Raw genomic sequence first — 20,957 nt, forward strand, 5'->3', positions numbered from 1 at the left:
CATTTCGTCGATGGGACAGAGGCTGAAGCTTAGATGCCAGTTCAGGGCCTACTCGATTGGCGACTCTCTTTTAAACCTTGTCTAGGAACGAGAGACTAGTAGCAGATGCACCAGCCCAAATATGACAGCAATATTCCATACATGGGCGAATGGTGGCCTTATAGAGGTACAGGATACTTCCGAGTGTTAGTAATTTTCTAGCATGGTAGAGAGGGCCTATCTTCTTTGCAATAGCCCTGGCAATGCTTTCAATGTAATTGTTCCAACTTATGTTTCCTATGAACGTTAGGCCAAGGAGTTTAAAAAATGTACTCTCAAATAAAGAGTCATTGGCCATTGCTATTGGTGGTAGAGAAAGTTTCTTGTAATTATTGAAGGAAACTAGTTTAGTCTTGGCGGCATTGAACGTGACCATCCATTTTTGTCCCCATTCCACAACAGATTGGAGGTCATCCTCTAGTGTTTCTGCCATTTCTTTAGATATGTGTTCATTTGTTTTCCTGTCGTGCCTGTTATAGAGTGTGGTGTCATCAGCATATATACCCATCTCAGAAATAGTTTTATCAGAAGCGTCAGTACATATCTATATATTGACATATATAAGTCCGAAATAATATGTTCTTTCATTTAATTGGGCGCAACTTAAAATTAAGTGCGGGGGTCCTTCCCTGGTCCGGTCCTTTTTTCCTTAGGGAACATCTTTTTAATTTACACCGCCTTACGTTTTTTTTGTGACGTCATTGGATGAAACCATCGCTGTTTCAAATCATGGCGACTTCGTTCTCTTCTCTTTCATTTTATTCTTCATCTTTTTCCTCCTCTCTTTTTGCTTCTTCATCCGCGATTCTTGCCAACAACAGCGGCTACAATTCGACCTCGACATTTTAACAACAAACGAACGAAATTTAGATTTCTCCAATTTTTTTCCATCTTGTTATTGGTGATTGGAAATGAATGTTTATCAAAAACGGTAACGATTTTTTTTTATTCATTTTTTTTTATTTTCCGTTTTTGATGTTGAAAAAAAAAATGAATTTTTTTCATTTTTTTTTTTTCAAAAATACAAATGCTGACACTTCTGCAGTTTACGAACCATGCTATTTTTGGTATTTGTAAATTAAAATCCCATTTTACGTTATCTTTTGTTTATTAAATTGTTAGATGAAAGTACAGAATAGTTAACAAAAAGCCCATCTCTCCACATTAAGATTCTAATAAATAATAACGTTACTATTTCAGTACGGTCCGTAAACTGCAGGAGTAAGTACACAGATATTTTTTCTTGATTTTTTCTTCTTCATCTTATTTAAAAAAAAAAAAAAAAAATTGGCACTTCTGCAGTTTACGGACCGTACTGAAATAATAACCCTTTTTTTTAAAAATCTTTTTAGATGGGATTTTCAAGTTAAATACAAATTTCATGGTATCTTTTGTTTATTAAATTGTTTGCGGCTTATACACTTATGTTACCGTACTGAAATAATTACGTTATTATTTAGAAAGCCATTCTTAACATGGAGAGGGAAGGGTATTTTATAATTATTCTGTCTGTACTTCCACCTAACAATTTAAGGGGGAAAAGGGGCGCTTATGTACTTATGTCACCGTGCTTTTTTTTTTTAAATAATATTTTAAAGTTAAACTCAAGTTTCACGATGTCTTTTTTTAAATTAAATTGTTAGGTGAAAAATACAGAATAGTTACAGAACACCCTCCCCATGTTAAGAATGGCTTTCTAAATTATAATCTACAGCGGTACGAAAAGTTGTCAAAAAATAAATATGTAACAAATGTTACCAAAGGCAAGATAAGTTCTACCTAACTGGATAAGTTTTTAGTGTTTTTATTTAATGTTAAATGTTTATTCGGCTCGAAAAACCAGTAATGTTGAACGCTGCCGGAGAACAAGAAAAGATGGCCGCAATGTCTTTGAAGATTCGATAATCACTTCAAAATAAGAAATAAAACAAAATGGTGACAGAAACAAAACACGCCCAATAAATGTCACGGTAACATTTATTGGTGAAAGTGCACCGGGGGACCACCCTGCACGGTTGCCGCACTGGTTGTTCAATCTGCAAAGGGTGTTTATTCCGAAAGCCGTTCTTAACATGGGGAGGTTGGGGGTGTTTATTCCGAAAGGCATTTTCTCATTTTCAACCTCTTCGTAATCAACTTTTTGAAGGTAAATCTTCGGGTGGTCCCCCAGTGCACTTTAACTTCTGCAATTTACGAACCGTGCTATTTTTTTTTTTTTTAATAGGATTTTCAACTTACTTTCAAGTTTTACCGGGTTAAGTTCAAAAATTCATTACTCAAAGTTAAGACGCCGGGAGTAGACTTTTTACCTAAATATTCTGATCCACATCTGGCATCAATTGAAATGAATGGCTCTCGTCTTCAGGAGGCCTCAAGTTTTGACAAGCTTCTGGGCTTGACCATTACTCCTGATCTTAAATGGAACAAGTACATCAAATCTGTTGCCAAGGCCGCTGGAAAAATGGTGGATCTTTCTATCGATCCAGTAGATATTTCACTGCTGATGCAATTCTCTATCTATATAAGAGCCAGGTACGTCCAAGGATGGAATACTGTTGCCACATCTGGGCAGGAGCTGCTAGAAAGGACTTGTCCTGCCTTGATAGAGTTCAAAATAGACTTCGTAGCCTCGTGGGAGATGTCCTTTTCTCTTCCCTGCAACCTCTATCTCACAGAAGAGATGTTGCGAGTTTGTCTCTGATGTATCGTTATTTTCATGGAAAGTGTTCGACTGAGCTTCAGTCTATGGTCCCCCCTCGCCAGACTTTCACAAGAAACACTCGTCTAGCTGAAAACACTATCAATAATTCCCCCCACTCTTTATCTGTGCCTAAACCTAAACGTAGATTCCATGAACAAAGCTTCTTTCTTAGAATTGCTCGCCTGTGGAATTGTCTTCCGTTTTCCTGCTTTCCGGCTCACTACAATATGGTTGTCTTCAAGTCTAACGTAAATAAGTTCTTGATGAGCCGTTCCGTATAAGTTATCAAATTTACCGAATTTTCATTACTAATGATTACTATATTGTCCAATTTCTACTGTACACCCTTTAACCCTTATCTTTGAGTGGCCTCTTGGCCTTCATAATGTGGTGATGCCTGTGTAAAAAAAAAAAAGAAAATATGACACGAAAGTCACTAAGCATGAAATGAAATACGAAACCATATGGAATCACGTGTTTTATCAGGAAACAGTAAAAAAAAATATAATAAAATTTTATTTTTTTTACATTTCTATAAATATTTTTTTTTTAGTATTTAAAATATCGTAGTGTCACTAAATAGGGTTTGCGGGTGATATGAGAAAAATAAAGCGTTTAAAATGTTTCTTATCTTAAATTTTATTGCATGAGGAGTCATTTCGGGTAAAAAATTAATTATTTTACCCATCGAAACTCGAGAAATGCACGATTAAAATGTGTAAACTTTGAATAAATAAATCAACATGGCTGTCACTTACCATTTTCATAGACCAAAAGTAGCAGCCATGAACTAGCACTCAAAAACCAAGATCCAGATAAAATATATTCATATAGAAATATTTTATTTTAAAAAAGTAATCCAAACTTTCATAGTTTACATTTCTATAAATAATTTTCTAAACGTTTAGAATATATTCCATTTATTCATATTAAGAAACCTTTCTTATACAAATGTTTAAAATAATTAATTTTTTTATAACACAATAATTGTTAATATAAATCTCACCTGTCTGTTTAAATGTATGTTTGTATGTCCGCCTAAAACTTTTAACAGGCGCAACGGATTTTCACAAGATCGGTATCGTTGTGAAGCACGAGCCTTCGGACGACAAATATCGAAAATTGGCTAAAAGCATTAATTCCTTCACCCCAAACTGGGCACTTTTCTACGGGGGGGGGGGCGCTTTTTCGCCGATATTTTCGAAATTCATCCCCCCCTTTTCGATTGACTAGCCTTAATTTAAACCTTTGTCACTTCCGGTTTGGTGAGGGACGCAACAACAAAGATGTCATTTTTTTTTTTTTTTCATGTTCTTTTCCTCCTTCGCAGTACAGGCTCAACATATTTTCAAACCCCCGGGCAAAACCGGATACCCAGACTCGTTGTTAAAAAAGACTTTCATGCAGTATTTATGACAAAATTCTGTGATAAAACTTTTGAAAGATATAAATAAAGGATGGAGTATTGCTGCCACATCTGGGAAGGAGGCCGGTGGCAGACGGCACAGTCGTTCTTTGCCTCGGAGTTGCTTCTCCTACCATGTCTAACTGCTAACCTGGTACTTTCAGAGATCATGCGGATCAGCAAGTGCCTCCCAGCTTCCAAGATTTATGTCGACCGATTTCACATCTCTTTTACGCGTGAGTGATCCCTTTTTTCTTGATTATCAATTCTCAATAGAGGAGTTTTTTTTTTTGGATCCTGCTGTTTTCCACCGGTGGACACGTCCAAGTCAGCTCAGTCGATGCTGATACAAGGGAATGTACATACTAGGCACATCCACACACTCGAGGACCTCAGTGTTGGAGATGTGAAAAGTGTGAAGGCGCCTTCCTTGATGCGTATACAGCGTTCAACGATTTGCTGCCATACAGCAGTGTGCTCAGGACGTAAGCCTTATACACCACCATCTTGGTATTGATTTTTAATTTTCTGTTCTCCCACACACTGGGGGCAAGTTTGATTAATGTGGAGGTGTGAACAGGCTTTTGTTCCAGGTCACCAACTGTTACCTTTCAGGGTCGCTGGTAACAGGTATGAACCCTCACACATGCATCGTAATCGTCTTCACAGGGAATTCTCCATGAGTTCTCTCGGCATAGCGGGATCTGGTTGGTCGGTTTCAGTGTCAATTTCTCCTTCGGGTTGATATGCCGTATCACGCTGGAAGTGAAGAGATTTTCATGCACATAAAAGGAAGATAAACTCAGATGTCTCTATTCTATGAGTTAATTCAACTCAAATTTACAGAATATATAACTTAAATACACATGTCCAATGTTGATTTCTTACAAACACTTTTGAATCTTACTCTCCGTGTTTTGCGGTAGCGACGGATGGGGAAGGTGGTACGACGGCAACTCTTTGATTAATGTTAAATTCTCTTGAGATCCAGCTTCAACTCACTGATTCGCCTATATAGCCAGGTGATAGGTAGGGTAGATTATTCCCTTGACCCAATCACCAATCAACATGTCAGTCCGGTGAATTCCCAATCCAAGCATATATGCTGGTGATTCTGCGAATGCTTGCAGCCTTTAGTTCCCACAGCCAGGAAGGTTAATCCTTGACCCCTCTTCTAGCCCAGAACCAAAATCATATTCGTGATGATTTCGAAACGCCATAGAATTGTCACCTTTTCCCCAACAATAAAAAGTATATGTCTGTTTTAAAAAAATACAATAAATTCACAACTTAACTCTTCCTTTCAACAAGGTTATCTGCCGTTGCTCGGGCACGCAATAATACTTAAGAGTTAATATAAGCATAGTTGTCCGGCCTTATTCAGTGTTTCAGGGGTCTTAATCTCCTCCCAATGGGGAGTTCTACCGCTCACGGAGGCGGTCATGCCACAGAGGTTACACGGCCTATACTTTGGTCAAGCTCTGGTCTCATGTCAAGACTGTTAGAGTTGACCCAAAGTATGTGAACACTTTTATGGCTTCAAGTTGGTAGTTGTTGATGGTGAATGAAGTGGGGAGGTCAGTGTCCTGGTTCATGATATTAGTCTGAGTCAAACTGATGGTCAGTTGAAAGTCATCACAGGCCTTGGAGAAGCAGTCCATGTGCAGCTGAATGTCTTCACTTGCGTGAGCGGCCAGTGCAGTGTTGTCCACGAACAACAAGTCACAAATAAGGACCCTGCAGATTTTGGCGTTCAGTCTAGCAATGTTGTAAAGTTTGTGTATGGAGGTAGATTCCCTCTGGGTAGTCACCAAAGGCCTGGTTGAACGTGACGGCAAAGTAGATGCCAAGCAGAGTCAGAGCGAGTACACAGCCTTGCTTCACACCATTCCTCACATCAAAAGACGATGATGTTGCTCCATCAATTTCAACAACATCCTTCATACTAGTGATGGGACGATTCTGATATTTTTTTCCGATTCCGATACAATTATTGATTCTGATTCTATATAAATCTCTAAATATTTAGTTATAGGTTTGTTATTTTTCCCCGATTACCATAAAAACACATGTTCAAAGTGCTGGTATTTTCTTACATGTAAAAACACACTTGTTAGGGGTGATCTATCAATTTTATATTTTCTGGTTGTTTAAATTTTTACTGTTTTATCATTATTACCAGCAATTATAGATTTTGCTTTAAATAGAATCAAATGAAAAAAAATAATTAAAAGAATCGGTTTGGCATTGGATAATTGGCTCAAATTTTTCCGATTCCAATACCGATTCCGATATTTCCAATTCCTGATTCCGATTAATCATCCCAACGAGTCCTACCCATGTGAAATGAGGTAATGACGCTCAAGAACCTCTCTGTGCATCTGATCCTGTTTAAGACCTTGAACTGGCCATCTCTGCTCACAAGGTCAAACGCCTTGGTGAGGTCGATAAATGCTATGTGTACCGGTTACTTTTGCTCCTTACATTTCTCCTGGAGCTGTCGGAGACAGAAGATCATGTCAACTGAAATCGCACTGCAACTCTAGAGACACCCTGTCAGCAAGCTTCTAGAATCGTTTCAAAACCACACGGGTGAAAAGCTTTCCTACGATGCTCGACCACGATATTACTCTGTAATTGTTACATATAAGTACTAGTGTTGGGACGATCAGAAAAATTAGTACCTAATTACCAATGCCAAAAACGAGTCTTTAAATTGTGTTCTATATTTAATTTTATTTAAAGTAAAATTTTCCACTGAAGGTAGTAATAATAAAATAATAAATATTTATTGATTTGCAAACTACCAGTAAAACTAAAATCGATAGATCATCCCCCTCCACAGGAGAGTATTTTTATGTTTCAGAAAATATCTGCACATCTTATGCGTGTTTTTACTCTAATTGGAAACTCTATACTAACACATTTAGCAATTTTTAAAAAATGGAAATCGATAATTGTATTGGAATCAGATAAACTGTTAGAATTGTGCCATCACTAATCTATATATATAAAAGCGAAAATGTATGTATGTTTGTATGTGTGTTCGCTTTTTCTGTATGTCTATAAAAGGCTTTTTTCAGAAAAGCGGTCGGTCACCTAACAACTTTTTAAAACTTTTTATATCACATGTAAATCATAATATCTCAGAGTTAACAACGGGACTCGCCTGTCTATTTAATTTGCTCGATTTCAGGAAGATAAATATTCAACATTTGTCGCTCGCCACATGTGGGTTAGTCTTTTTCCTATAACATCTTGGGAAAATAAAAATTAAAAAAAAGCGTTCCCGCAGTAAATGAAATGCTATCCTGCGGTCAAACTTGACCTCATTAAGTCATTAAAACGTGCTAGTATATATATAAAAGTGAGAATGTGAGGACGCTTGTCAATGAATTTTTGATCTACAGATTTTAAATTTGGTATATAGGGTATTCAGACATGTGGAAAACTTTTTAATCAGCTTTCAACTGGAAAAAAGGGCTGCTAAGGGGTTAAAATTGTTATGTGTGGGGAAAATCATTGTATTTTTATGTTTGCTAACTGTTTCATAAATGCACATGTATGAATAGTTCACATTAGATTCATTATGTTAAGTATAAGTAGGTTTGAAAGCATTTTATTAAAGAATGTGTCAAGCTGGCCTAATTGTTATCGTACTTGACTCCCTGGCTTTAGGTTTTGGTTTGGATCTCAGCTTGAGTATTTTTTTTTTTTTACTTACGAGAAGTGAACTGTTTAGAAAAAAAAAAAAAAACATAATACTTGCATGCATATGTCTCAGGTTCTGCATTTATTAAAATATAATATTTATGCATATTTTATGACCAGGCAACGCTGGGTTGCCTGCTAATATATATATATATATATATATATATATAAATATATAAAAGTAAGAATGTATTTATATGTGTGAGGACACTTCTCAACCTATAGACTCAATGAAATTTTCTATCTACAGGTTAATGTTTCTGATTAGCCAATTGCTAGGTTTCTATCCCCCATATATATTTCCTAGTTGAGTATCCTGTTAAACAAAAAATTCTAGTAAATTATAATTTACAGTCTTAAATTGTGTTCTTCTATGACAAGCTCTATTTCCTATTTTCGTTGTATTGAGCTTGTTTTATTTGGTTGGCATTTCAACGTGCTCTCATAAAAACGTGTTTTTCTGCTGTAAAAAACAAAACTACTCGATCAAATTAAATGAAAATTTTTTTTTTTTGAGATCTTCAATCCAAAACGGATGCGTACAATATAACCTTTTTTCCATATTTTCATTTTTGAATGTCTTGATTAAACTGTACAAGTACCAAAATATCTAATACTAAAACAGAAACAACATAAAAGTGTTCAAATATTAAAAATCTATCAGTCTAGGTGAAGCATAATGTATGTAGTTAATTGCGTTTATTATCGGAAAAAAAAAAAACTCTCAAAAAACGGATTAATTGAAATAATTTTTATTTTGAAGTTTTGAAAAAAATTATAATATATTTAAATATTTTTTGTGAGGTACAAAGTTTTATTATGGCTATGTAAAGACCAAATTTAAACCTGTTCGAAAACAATATTTATTTTAGATTGTGAAATTAAAAAATAAAAATGAATGTGTCAGCTGACCGGTTTCGAAGCTCGCTCAACAGAGCTAAAATCGAGCTTAGTTACGTTTTAAAAAGAAAAGCGGAGGGCGGGGGCGAAAAAAAAGTAAGGGGGGGATTATTAAATAGAAACTAGATTAAGCCCTAAGAGATTCTCTTTTTGTTTGCAAAGAGAAGGTCTCAGAGTCTTAATATATATAGTTTCTAGAATTTTGAGATGGTAATGAGAGTGTGACTTGCTAAGGATGGAAAAAAAGTCCGCACTAAAATTCAAAGCGCAAATACGATTATTTATAAGGTGCTCTCCTATAGATGAGTCATGAGTATTGCTCAAAACGTCCGAAGGTAGGTAGTTTCCATTTCGAATTTTGGATGGAACATAGTGTTTTACCCTATTATCTAATCTTTGAGACGTTTGGCCGACGTAGCGCACACCGCAGCTACATTTGAATAAATAAATAATAGAATTGTTATGGGGTGGGGGAAGAACGTCTTTACAAATTGAAGACAAAATGGGTTTACAAGAAAAAACAACACGGGTATTTGATGCAAAGTAACATTGTTGTACGACAGAAGAAATTTGCTTGGCAAATCTTTCACTAATATTACCTAGCCAAGATCGGCGTAGGTAGATAGGGCATTTGTCGACAGATGCCTGTTTAATTTTATTGAAATTAGAAATTTTATTTCTAATTGTAGATTCCACGATTTGCAATGGAAAACCATTATTGCAAAGAGTCTTGGTAATAAATTTGACTTCATTATTTAATTTGGTCTCTGAGCATATCATACAAGCTCTATGGATAAGGGTGTTGAGAAGATTATATTTTTGTTTGGTGGGGCAAAAAAATGTCCCAACGTGTGTAAAGACCAGTGAACGTAGGTTTATGGTAGATGGAAGTCAAGAAAACGGAAGGTGTTTTACAAACCAGTACATCTAGAAAAGGAAGGGAATAATTACTTTCCTTTTCTATAGTAAATTTTAGAACTGGGTGAATATTATTAAGGGAAGCAAAAAGGTATCTGCTTCCGTTTCATTGTTGAACAGACAAAAAGTGTCGTCAACATAACGAAAATAAATATCTGGTTTTTGAAAGCCAGATAAAAGACTCTTTTCGTGGAAACCTACGAAAATATTTGCCATGCCGGTCCCAGGGGAGAACCCATGGAAACACCATCTATCTGCCTGTACATAATGTTATTAAAACTGAATTCGACCGACATGGTGGCGAATTCCATAAGTTCCACAAAAATATTCTCAGGAATAGGGGGAGTTGGGAGCTGACTGCGATAAAGGGCATCGGCACATATATCAATAGTGTCTGAGAGTGGAGCGCAGGTAAAAAGGCTTTCAATATCAAAAGAATACATATATTTGTCAGTCTGAGTATAATTCTGCATAAATTTAGCAAAAGAAAAAGAATCTTTAATGCAGAAAGAACTATACTCTTCCAAAACTGGTTTTAAAATATTAGTAAGCCATTTGGCTCCTTTATGTTGGGCAGAACCTATCATGGATAATGTCTTAAAGGAACCCCACTCTTATGGGTTTTAGGTAAACCGTAGAGACGGAGACACAGTGAACCAGTCGGTCTGATTAAATCAAAAGTGGAGGAAGAAAGAGCTCCACTCTTCACCCATTTGACCAGACAACCTGTTGAGCAAGCTTTGAAACCGGTCAGCTGACAGATTCATTTGTATTTTTTTAAATTTCACAATCTAAAATAAAAAATGTTTTCGAACAGGTTTAAATTTGGTCTTTACATAGCCATAATATATATATATATATATATATATATATATATATATGAATTTTTTATTTTTTATCTTCCACCAGACTATCCATTCATGTGTAATCACCTTTTTCTTCACCATATTCCCTCTGCTTCACTTTTTTTGTTTTCAAGTAAGATCTTTGACTTATTTGTTGTTTCATCAAATACTTCTGCGTGCAAAATCCGATCCCGCATTTTGCTAATTCCTACCCTCTGATTAGAAGGAAAGTATTTCTTCGAAACTCCGCGGATTATGGACTATCCATTTATCTAGTGTTTCCTTTTCAGATTAAATATGTTTTTAACTCATTTCATTAACTGTTTGCTCATATATATATATATATATATATATATATATATACAGGGTGGGCCAAAATAAGGGTCCTATCTTTAAATTTGAATAACTTCCACAAAATAAAAGTTAAACTCACCAAACTTTATGTGTGCGTAGACTGACCCTTCCGAGATTTTTTTGAAATAAACAAAACAAATTTTGGCCGAAAAACACTTCTTAGAACTTACGTGAATTTATGAATTTTTAAAAATAGGACCCTTATTTTGGCCCACTCTGTATATATGGTTGAAGGGAGATAAACAAAAATTCTTACCAAATAAATAATAATTTTTTATGTGTCGATTTGAAAAGATAGTAGAAAAGGCTCAAAAGAAACAAAGAAATTGTGATACCAATAAAAAATTAAAAATAGAATATTTATCAAAATCAAATTTAAAAAATGTATTTAGAATATTTATTTCTGTGCTGAAAAAAAATTGCGTGTTAAATTTTAATCCAGCAGTAACTTAAGAGTTGCCTCCCTTCATACAACTTTCTTACAAAAAACTTGAAACCATCCTCCTCCCCCTCCCTCTTTCTCTCCAATTGAATTCACTTGAAAAAATGTTATAGAGAGATGTAATATTTTATGTATCGACTTACAGTATTTATTTCAAAAGTGCTCAGTACGTGTGTAGAGCTAGATAATAAGTTATGAAAATATATTCCTCGTAATTAAATTACACAGAGGCTTCTGTGTTTCCTCTCCATAGGAAATCGTCAGGCTAAAATGTATGGAATTCACATTACTCTGTGTGTGTGTGTGTGTGTGTGTGTGTGTGTGTGTGTGTGTGTGTGTGTGTTAATACATATACACTTATATATACTAGTCTTGGGATGATTAATTGAGAGTTAAAAAAAATCAGAATGAGGGGGGGGGGTCAGCGTTAGAATTAAAAAAAAAAAAAGCTTCACTTTAATTTCTGATTCCAAAAACGATTCTTGTAATATTTTTTAAAGTTGATATTCCATTGTTATTACTAATCATTATCTCTATCTCTACTATTATATAAAAGGTAATTTATGTGCCTGGCAGTGTTCTTAGATCCGTTTTGTATCAAAATGTCTTTGATAAGTATCGATAAACGATAATCGAAATAATCTGATGAAAGAGGGAACAGGTGATTTTGACCAAAGTTAACATCTTACACAGCCTAACATCACAAGTGCATTTGAGAAATTTTATTAACATACAAGCCGAAAGGCCCAACATATAAAATCAACAGTAGGTTCTTTGATATGACAGGGGCACGTTTGAAATGAATTTTTCTATTTAAAGTACAATTGAACCATGATACTTGACTTTTTCAATTGAAACTGAAATTCAAGCCATTAATCACTCCACAATTCATTACCTTTTAAAAGACAGCGTTATCGAACGCTCTTGCTCTTTGTAGCAATAAGCTTGTAACCAGGCGATAAATGTTCGAATGGTGGCAGAGAAAAAAGATGGGACATATTATGGCGCATACAGAGAAAGGGATCTTTGTGATCCCCAAAGGATATTTCTACCTTTGAGTGTAGTTTGAAAAGGTTGTGGCCGAGTATGACGTCTGAGCAAAGAGAAGAAAGGACTGAAAATTTGAAACACGGGTAGGTAAACTCATTATATGCTAATGTCACATAGCAGTGACCTAATGTCCTGCTTGATAAAGCTGTGGACGCCATTGATATCTTCCTGCGAGAAGTCTGTGTGGACCAGTTGTACTTACGGATGATATTCGATGATATATAGTTTCTGAGCGACAAGTACCTACCAGAGCCTTCAGGATTATGGCTTTCGCTAGACAATCAGATGATGTAGTGGTTACAACGGATGCAATTGACAATTCACAAGCAGAAGTCACCTTCTTAGGGGAGCGATTTCATTGACAGACTAGTTGAAAATTGTCTCTTCTTGCTGCAGCTTCTACAGACCACATCACAGGTAGAGCATTTAATTTGTGGATCTTGCTGATTACCGCAGAAGAAACATTTTTCCCCTGCTGCAGGCAAAACATTTTCAGAAGTACAAGAAGCTTCACGAGTCACTGATGGTTCGGTGGTGGCGCCACATGGTGTGAGGTTCATATAAGATTCAGCTTCTTTTTGGACCGTTTTTAGAGAACAAGGTTGGAAACATCTTCCAAATTCAGTGTCCTTTCTAAGAGTTGTTGAATTGTATGAGAGTGAATGCCTGTTATGAGGACATCACAAACTGCTTCGTCATGATGTTTTTTCGGCCGTTACTGCTTCAAAGTGACAATCCACAGTAAGCAAATCTAGCTTTTTAACATTTTTAACTTTCTTGGAGTTTTACATTTGGATTTTACCGTCACTGGATTTTTTATCTTCCACCAGCCTATCCATTCATGTGTAACCACCTTTTTCTTCACCATATTCCCTCTGCTTCACTTTTTTGTTTTCAAGTAAGATCTTTGACTTACTTGTTGTTTCATCAAATACTTCTGCATGCAAAATCCGATCCTGCATTTTGTTAATTCCCACCCTCTGATTAGAAGGAAAGTATTTCTTCGAAACTACGCGGATTAAGGACTATCCATTTATCTAGTGTTTCCTTTTCAGATTAAATATGTTTTTAACTCTTTTTCAAAATGTTTTTTAACATATTTTATTAACTGTTTTCTCATATTATAAGCTCTATCTTCTATTTGGTTTTATCGAGCTTTTACATCTGGCTGAGATAATTTGATAAATATTATTTCTTTAATATTTATAATATACTTTAATTTTACCATCTTGGATCATTTTGGTAAATTTAATTGTAAATTTTATTTTATATATATATATATATATATATATATATATATATATAAAGAGAGATAATGGAAAAATCAAAGATAGTGTAAATATCAAAAATAAATATAAAAACAACTACTTTTCAGTTTTTTTCAGAATCGTGTAATCATGCCATGTTTTTTTGGTCCTCCGACAAAAGGAGGGTGGACCTGTAAATTCACCCTTATCCGTTCATCCGTCCGCACTTTTGTCAATAACTACACCTTGGAATTTTTAAAAATTTTGCACAAACATTAAACATGATATGAGTAAAAAAAAGTAACAGAACTAACTGATTTCTATTAATTTTGTTTGTCTATACTTCACAATAACTTTTGGCTGTGCCCCAGGGGCTCTTTTAGGGCTAATAAAAAAAACTCTATTTTTGGGGACTATTTTACCATATTTGTCCAAAATTTTCTGTGTATGTCTATTTAGCACTTTTGCATGGTGCTGAACTCAAATTTACTTATGTTACGGCCTTGCGGACTTTGGGGGCTAAATGGGGCGGGGGAATGCTGAACTTAGTCATTTCTTTTTGTGCATGGTGCAGAACTTTAATTTACATATGTTAAAACCTAAAACTGCACCGTTTGTTCATTTTCACCAGGATTTGAAATCCCCGAGGACTTGGGGGGGGGGGCTAAACATAGTCATTTTTTTTATGCCTCGTTCACTGTGCACTCACGGGGGACCATGCATGCTTCACTTGTTTTCTTTTTAAAGTTAATGAGTTCTTATTCACTGCAGAAAATATTTAAAATTGACATAATAATTATATGAATGTTTCTGCGCTACGAAATAGGTGCTGTAAAGAAATAAACATTTCAACATACTGAAAAAAGTAAACAGATAAAAAACATCTTGGAATTTGGAATATAGACTTTTGTCGTTTATTTGTTTAAGCTCTGTAGTTATATTTAACTTATATCGAGCTTCATAACAAAAATATTGGTATAAAGGGTGAAATATAATTGAATACACATTTCCCACAGACATATATATATAGAGATACACACACATATATATATATATATATATATATATATACACACGTGTGTGTGTATGTATGCATATATATACACACACACACGTGAATGTCTGTATGTATATATACATATATATACATACACACGTGTATATCTGTATATATATATATATATATATATATATATCTGTATATATGTGTGTATATATATAAACACACATGTGTATGTCTCTCTCTCTATATATATGTATGTATATACACAGATGTGTATGTATGTATATATATATATATACACACGTGTATGTGTATATATATATATATATATATATATATATGTATACACAGGTGTATGTGTGTATGGATATATATGTATACATACATGTATATGTGTGTATATATGCACACACGTGTGTATGATACATATATATATATATATATATATAGATAGATAGATAGATAGATAGATAGATACACGCTTGTATATAAGCAATGGGTACTAGTTATAGTTCATCATAGATGTTTGTTTATTTATTGTGGATGATCTTTGTATTGTTGGCTTGAAGCAAGTAACCTTTGACCTGATTGAGGATATATTTGTTTGTTTAAAAAAGAAAATCAAATTTCACTGTTAATTTCTCTTTCCTTTCGGTTTGCGACATTCTTCTGTTTATGCCAAAAAGGATGGCATTGGTCAGAGAACGGTGTCTTCCTTTGGCCTTATAGAAATCTTGTGAGCGTAAGGAACCTTACTAATTCAGCATCCGATTCTTAAGTTGGTAAATCCGTCATTGGTATTTTCAGTGCCAAGATCCTGAAGATCATTTGTGACTACCTACACTGCATAGGGGGTAAGCTTATTTCTTCGGTTTTTTTTATTTTTTTTTTTTAATCGTTTTTAATATTTTTCTCTTTTTCTTTTTTTCATAATAATTTTTTTCAAAACTTCAAAATAAAAATTATTTTAATTAATCCGTTTTTTGAGAGTTTTTTTTTTTTCGATAATAAATGCAATTAACTACATACATTATGCTTCACCTAGACTGATAGATTTTTAATATTTGAACACTTTTATGTTGTTTCTGTTTTAGTATTAGATATTTTGGTACTTGTACAGTTTAATCAAGACATTAAAAAATGAAAATATGGAAAAAAGGTTATATTGTACGCATCCGTTTTGGATTGAAGATCTCCAAAAAAAATTTTCATTTAATTTGATCGAGTAGTTTTGTTTTTTACAGCAGAAAAACACGTTTTTATGAGAGCACGTTGAAGTCAGCCATTATGAAATTTGTTGAACACGCCATGGGGAGATAATTCCAGTTAAAGCACCGACACTCCCTCCCCATCTTTATTATTAGCTTTTCTTTCTAAAAATCGAACCTTTTGCACAATATCATAACAAATTGTTTTTTTTTCGCTGTAAAACAAAAACTACTTGATGAAATTCAACGTTCATTCCATAACAGATACATACAATTTAAACTTTTTTCGATATTTTCATTTTTTTTTAATGTCTTGATTAAATTGTACAAGTACAAAAGAAAATAAAAATTTATACAAAATACTGTTAGAAACTTACTGAATATATGTTACTGCAACATATATAGGGTGGGTTTCTAACGGTATTTTGGATATGTTTTTATTTTTAAGTCATTATCAAGATTTTAAATATTTAGGTGTCAATTCGCGGCCATTTTTCTTGTTCTCACCTATTGCTCGACACTATATGTTTTTCAAACCGAATAAACATTTAGTAGTTTGTGGGGGGGGGGAACTATTATAGTATAAAGCTTTTTGGCATCTAGGAACCTTAACAGTGGAGGGGGTGGGGTTTTGGTGCTTGTTGGGTTAGTTGAGAGTATGTACCTCGAGGGGGCACGTGTGCTATTACATCAGAGCACATTTAATTAAAGTACTTCTAAAACAGGTACAGGAATGCAACATTGCAGAGATGGGACAGGGATTGGAGCTTGGTTGATAGTGAGAAACTGGTGGTAGGTGCACCAGCCCAGATGCATGGGCGAATTACAGATATAGGATATTCTAGCATGATAGAGGGAATCCATCTTCTTTGCAGCAGCCTTGGCAATGTCCTCAATGTATTTGTTCCAATTCATGTTGTCTGTGAATGTTAAGCTAGGAGTTTGAACTGATGAGTTCTCTGGTAGCGTGTTATTAGCCATGCCAGTTGGTGTGTGAGAAGATTTCTGGTAATCGTTAAAGGAAAGAAGTTTAGTCTTATTAGCAGTAAATGTTGACATTCATTTACGACTCCATTTCTATGTGGACTGAAGGTTATTTTCGAGGGTTTATGCCATCTGAGTAATTTTCTAGCATGGTTGATTTACTATTAAGACAAAACTCTAGCTTGATTTTTTTTATTTCTATGAATCATATTAGGACGGCTCGATGTGTTAGCTGTTGAAATAAATCTTATATGAAGAGTTGAAATTTATATAAAAAAAGACAAAAGAAAACGTCTCAAGCTGGAAAGTTAGGGGAAAATAAAAGAAATGTGATTTTTTTTTTTTTATTCTGTTTATGAAAATATTGTATGTAATTAACTTTTGAAACGCTCAGTTTTTTAATTCGTTTAATTCATTATTTAAAATTGTATTTTTGGTCCCCCCGAAAAAAAGGAGGGGGGACCTGTAAATTCACTCTTGTCCGTTCGTCCGTTCGCACTTTTCACAATAACTACGCCTTAGAATTTTTTGAAATTTTGCACAAACATTAAACATGATTGAGTAAAAAAGTAACAGAACGGATTTTCCGGGAAAACTCTGGTTGTCCCCATAGGGGTGTCTTTCGGGTTAAAATGGCTAAAATTACACTTTTGTGCTTATTAAAAAAAATTGATGCCTTGAATTTTTTTAAAACTTTCTGAAAAGTTGTGACTAACTTCTATATAATTTTGTTTGTCTATACTTCGCGATAACTCTTGGGTGTGCCCCAGGGGCTCTTTTAGGGCTAATAAAAACACTCCATTTTTGGGACTATTTGATCATATTTGTCCCAAGTTTTCTGTGCATGTTTATTTAGCAGTTTTGCATGGTGCTGAACTCAAATTTAAATATGTTAAGGCCTTTTTTTTATGCCTCATTCACTGTGCACTCCCGGGGGTGGGGGCAATGCATGCTTCACTTGTTTGTCCTGAAATTAAAATTTTAATTTACTTGTTAAATTTATGATAATTTAACTTTAATTCAATGTTTTAATTAATGCTAACTTTTTTCTTTTTTTTTTTTCCTTTCCTTTTTTCCTTTTTTTTTTTTTTTTTTTTGCACTAAATGTATTTCTATTGTTCTAAACTTTTATACACAAAAACAAACTTTTCTCATGAAACAAACTATGAACATTCGTTTTTACACAAAACCCCAAGGAATGAAAAACGGGTTTCAGTGGAATTTAACAAGTTTGAAAAGCTTACATCATAACTAGGGCTATGACAACAGCATATTCTTTTCATTATTTTGACTCTCTAGTATATATCCGACACAGTTAGACACAGTTAATCAATCGAGAACCACATTATTCTATATAAAAGCATATAAGATATCAACGGATACACACTCGAGAGTCAAAACAATGAAAAGAATATGCTGTTGTCATAGACCTTATTATAACTTATCAAAACTGGGGTCAAGTTCTTTTTTTTCTTTTCTTTTTTATTTTTGTATCCCTTTTACTAATACCCTTCTATTTACTTGTAACAGCCATCACTTTAGTCGGGTTGAGCTGGCTTCCTTCTGAACAAGTACCGCATCTCTTACAATCAGAGCCACTCTAACATCTTAACCCTTCTCACTAATGCAGAGTAGCATCAAAGCTATGCCGTTGGGAACTTTGGTTTTTATTGCATTTTCGTCCCAAACAAGGCACAGTGCCACTTTGATGTAGGGCGCCACTATCTGGGACATAATTTACAAGGATACTATGTAGGGAGTTGAGCAGCAAGATGTCTGTTTACATTACATTTGAACTTCTGCATGTCAGTACAGTTAGGGAAGCAGGAACTCAGAAGAGAATTCCAAAGTCCAGCAGTCTTAGGGAAGAAACTATTCGAGTAGAAGGCTTTCTTACATCTAGAGATCTCAACTGTGTAGGGGTGGGATTTTGCTGCGTGTCGGGTTTGTCGGAGGTATTTACATCAAGGGGTACAAGGGCTTGTAGTTCGTCAGAGCATCCACCATTAAAATACTTGTAAAACAGGCAGAGGGATGCAATATTTTGTCGATGGGACAGCAGTTGAAGCCTAGCTGACAGAGCGGGACCTATTAGGTTGGCGACTCTCTTTTGAACCCTGTCTAAGAGTGAGAGACTAGTAGCAGATGCATCAGCCCAAATGTGGCAACAATATTCCATACATGGGCGAATGGTGGTTTTGTGGAGGTACAGGATACTTTCACGTATACATAATTTTCTGGCACGGTAGAAAGAGAACCAACATTCTTTGCAGCAGCCTTGGCAATGCCCTCAGTGTATCTGTTCCAACTCCTGTTTTCTGTGAATGGTAAGTTAAGGAGTTTGAATGAATATACTTTTGAAGTGGTTGAGAAAGTCTTTTGTAGTTCCTATTTGGGATCTTCAAAGTGGATTAGTTTGGCAACGATTCGTATTAGAGCCAAAACCCAGCTAAAGGGCTTCTGGTAAAAATTCAGGAGGGGAATGCTCTGGTGACCTCAAGTCTTTTTGTTGATACGTTTGCTAAGGTTAGACGAACATATAAAATTGTTTATGAACGAAATATAAAGACACAATTTAAATATTTAAAGTTCAAAGAGCAATAATTCTGAATTTAGGGAACAAACAAATAATTAAATAAACAAATTCAGAAAAAAATTGATAAATAATTTGAGGAATGAAAAGCACAAATAAATAATTTTGTGTCGTAAAATAAATAAAAATAAATGATTTTATTGTTTATTTCAATTTGTTTAAATTGTATTTTTGCCCTCAAATAATCTGAAGTTAACATTTTAATTGTTTTTTTTTTTTCTAGTACCAAACATATTTGAACTGTTTTAGAATTTTATTACACATTAGTGGGGTGAAGAAGGGGGGGGGAGCGGCCTTGAAAAAAAACAAAACAATCTTTATGATGTATATACTCGTGACAGAAAAAATATCATATTCCAAAAATCATGTAAATTGATCGATTTTTTTTTTATAAAGAAAATCATTTTTAATTGATTAATGGGAATTCATATTACAACATAACTCTCACAAGTTTTGATTATTGTTCAGTTATCTCCCTTGGTTTTTTTTAATTTTCTTTTTTTAATTTTTTTTTTTTTTTTTTTGTTATTTTCAAGATGTCGTTGCAAGACAGTCCCCCTCCTCTCATATATGGAAAATTTGATTTTCTTAGTTACAAATAAAACTATTTGATCAAAATGATTTTCATTCCATGATGGATACATAGATCATACAGGTTTTTCTTTATTTTTGTTTTTAATAAAAGAGGAAATTCTGGATAAGAACCAAAAACTGCTACCCATTATATTTTAGATCCGATATTTTTTTCTTGGACGAGGAGGGGGGGGGTCATAATTCGTTTTTGCTAATTTTTCTTACAATATTAACACACTAGCAGGAGAAAAGGAGAAAGCGCCCGGTCGTAAAATACACTTAAATATATTTTAATTCATACAAATTTTCTATTTATTATTACAGAGCCAATTCTCTATTGTAGAGTATCATTGAAGAGTATCATTGTAGAGTATCATTGTAGAGTATCATTGGAGAGTATCATTGTAGAGTATCATTGTAGAGTATCATTGGAGAGTATCATTGTAGAGTATCATTGGAGAGTATCATTGTAGAGTATCATTGTAGAGTATCATTGTAGAGTATCATTGGAGAGTATCATTGTAGAGTATCATTGGAGAGTATCATTGGAGAGTATCATTGGAGAGTATCATTGTAGAGTATCATAGTAGAGTATCATTGGAGAGTATCATTGTAGAGTATCATTGGAGAGTATCATTGGAGAGTATCATTGGAGAGTATCATTGCCGGCCTCATTGGCAGAACTCGGATACGAATATACATTTTGCTCATTAGGATTGAGCCAGTACCAGCTACAAAGTGTTTTTAGGTGATCCACGAGGTGCAACTTTGCGTCGCACAAACTTCAGATGTCATTCTTACAAGAATGAAACACGGAATATTCTGTGTAGCTTTAATGGCCTTATATATATATTTTCATAACTTACTACATAGCTCTACCTATATATTGAGCACTGTTGAAGTAAATATATATATATATATATATATATATATATATATATATATATATATATATACTAGCAAAAGTACCCATCGTTGACTGGT

The 20,957-nt window shown here is 34.3% G+C and overlaps 1 protein-coding gene across 3 annotated transcripts in view; it reads left to right on the plus strand.

Annotated features, from left to right (window-relative positions):
* Positions 1-723: 723 nt before the first annotated feature.
* LOC145266624 (uncharacterized) overlaps positions 724-20,957 on the plus strand; it is a 134,288-nt gene continuing 114,054 nt past the window's right edge. The window contains exons 1-2 of one of the 3 annotated variants that reach the window (XM_080122531.1): positions 756-970; positions 15,423-15,469. The gene's annotated coding sequence lies outside the window, so the exon portion shown is untranslated. Of the gene's footprint in view, positions 971-15,422; positions 15,470-20,957 lie in introns of all 3 variants that reach the window. The other 2 variants (XM_080122529.1, XM_080122533.1) reach the window with 2 other exon arrangements.

Source organism: Euprymna scolopes, chromosome 41 (assembly GCF_053919585.1).
Source record: "Euprymna scolopes isolate OS-2025 chromosome 41, ASM5391958v1, whole genome shotgun sequence".
NCBI classification, from domain to species: Eukaryota; Metazoa; Mollusca; class Cephalopoda; order Sepiida; family Sepiolidae; genus Euprymna; species Euprymna scolopes.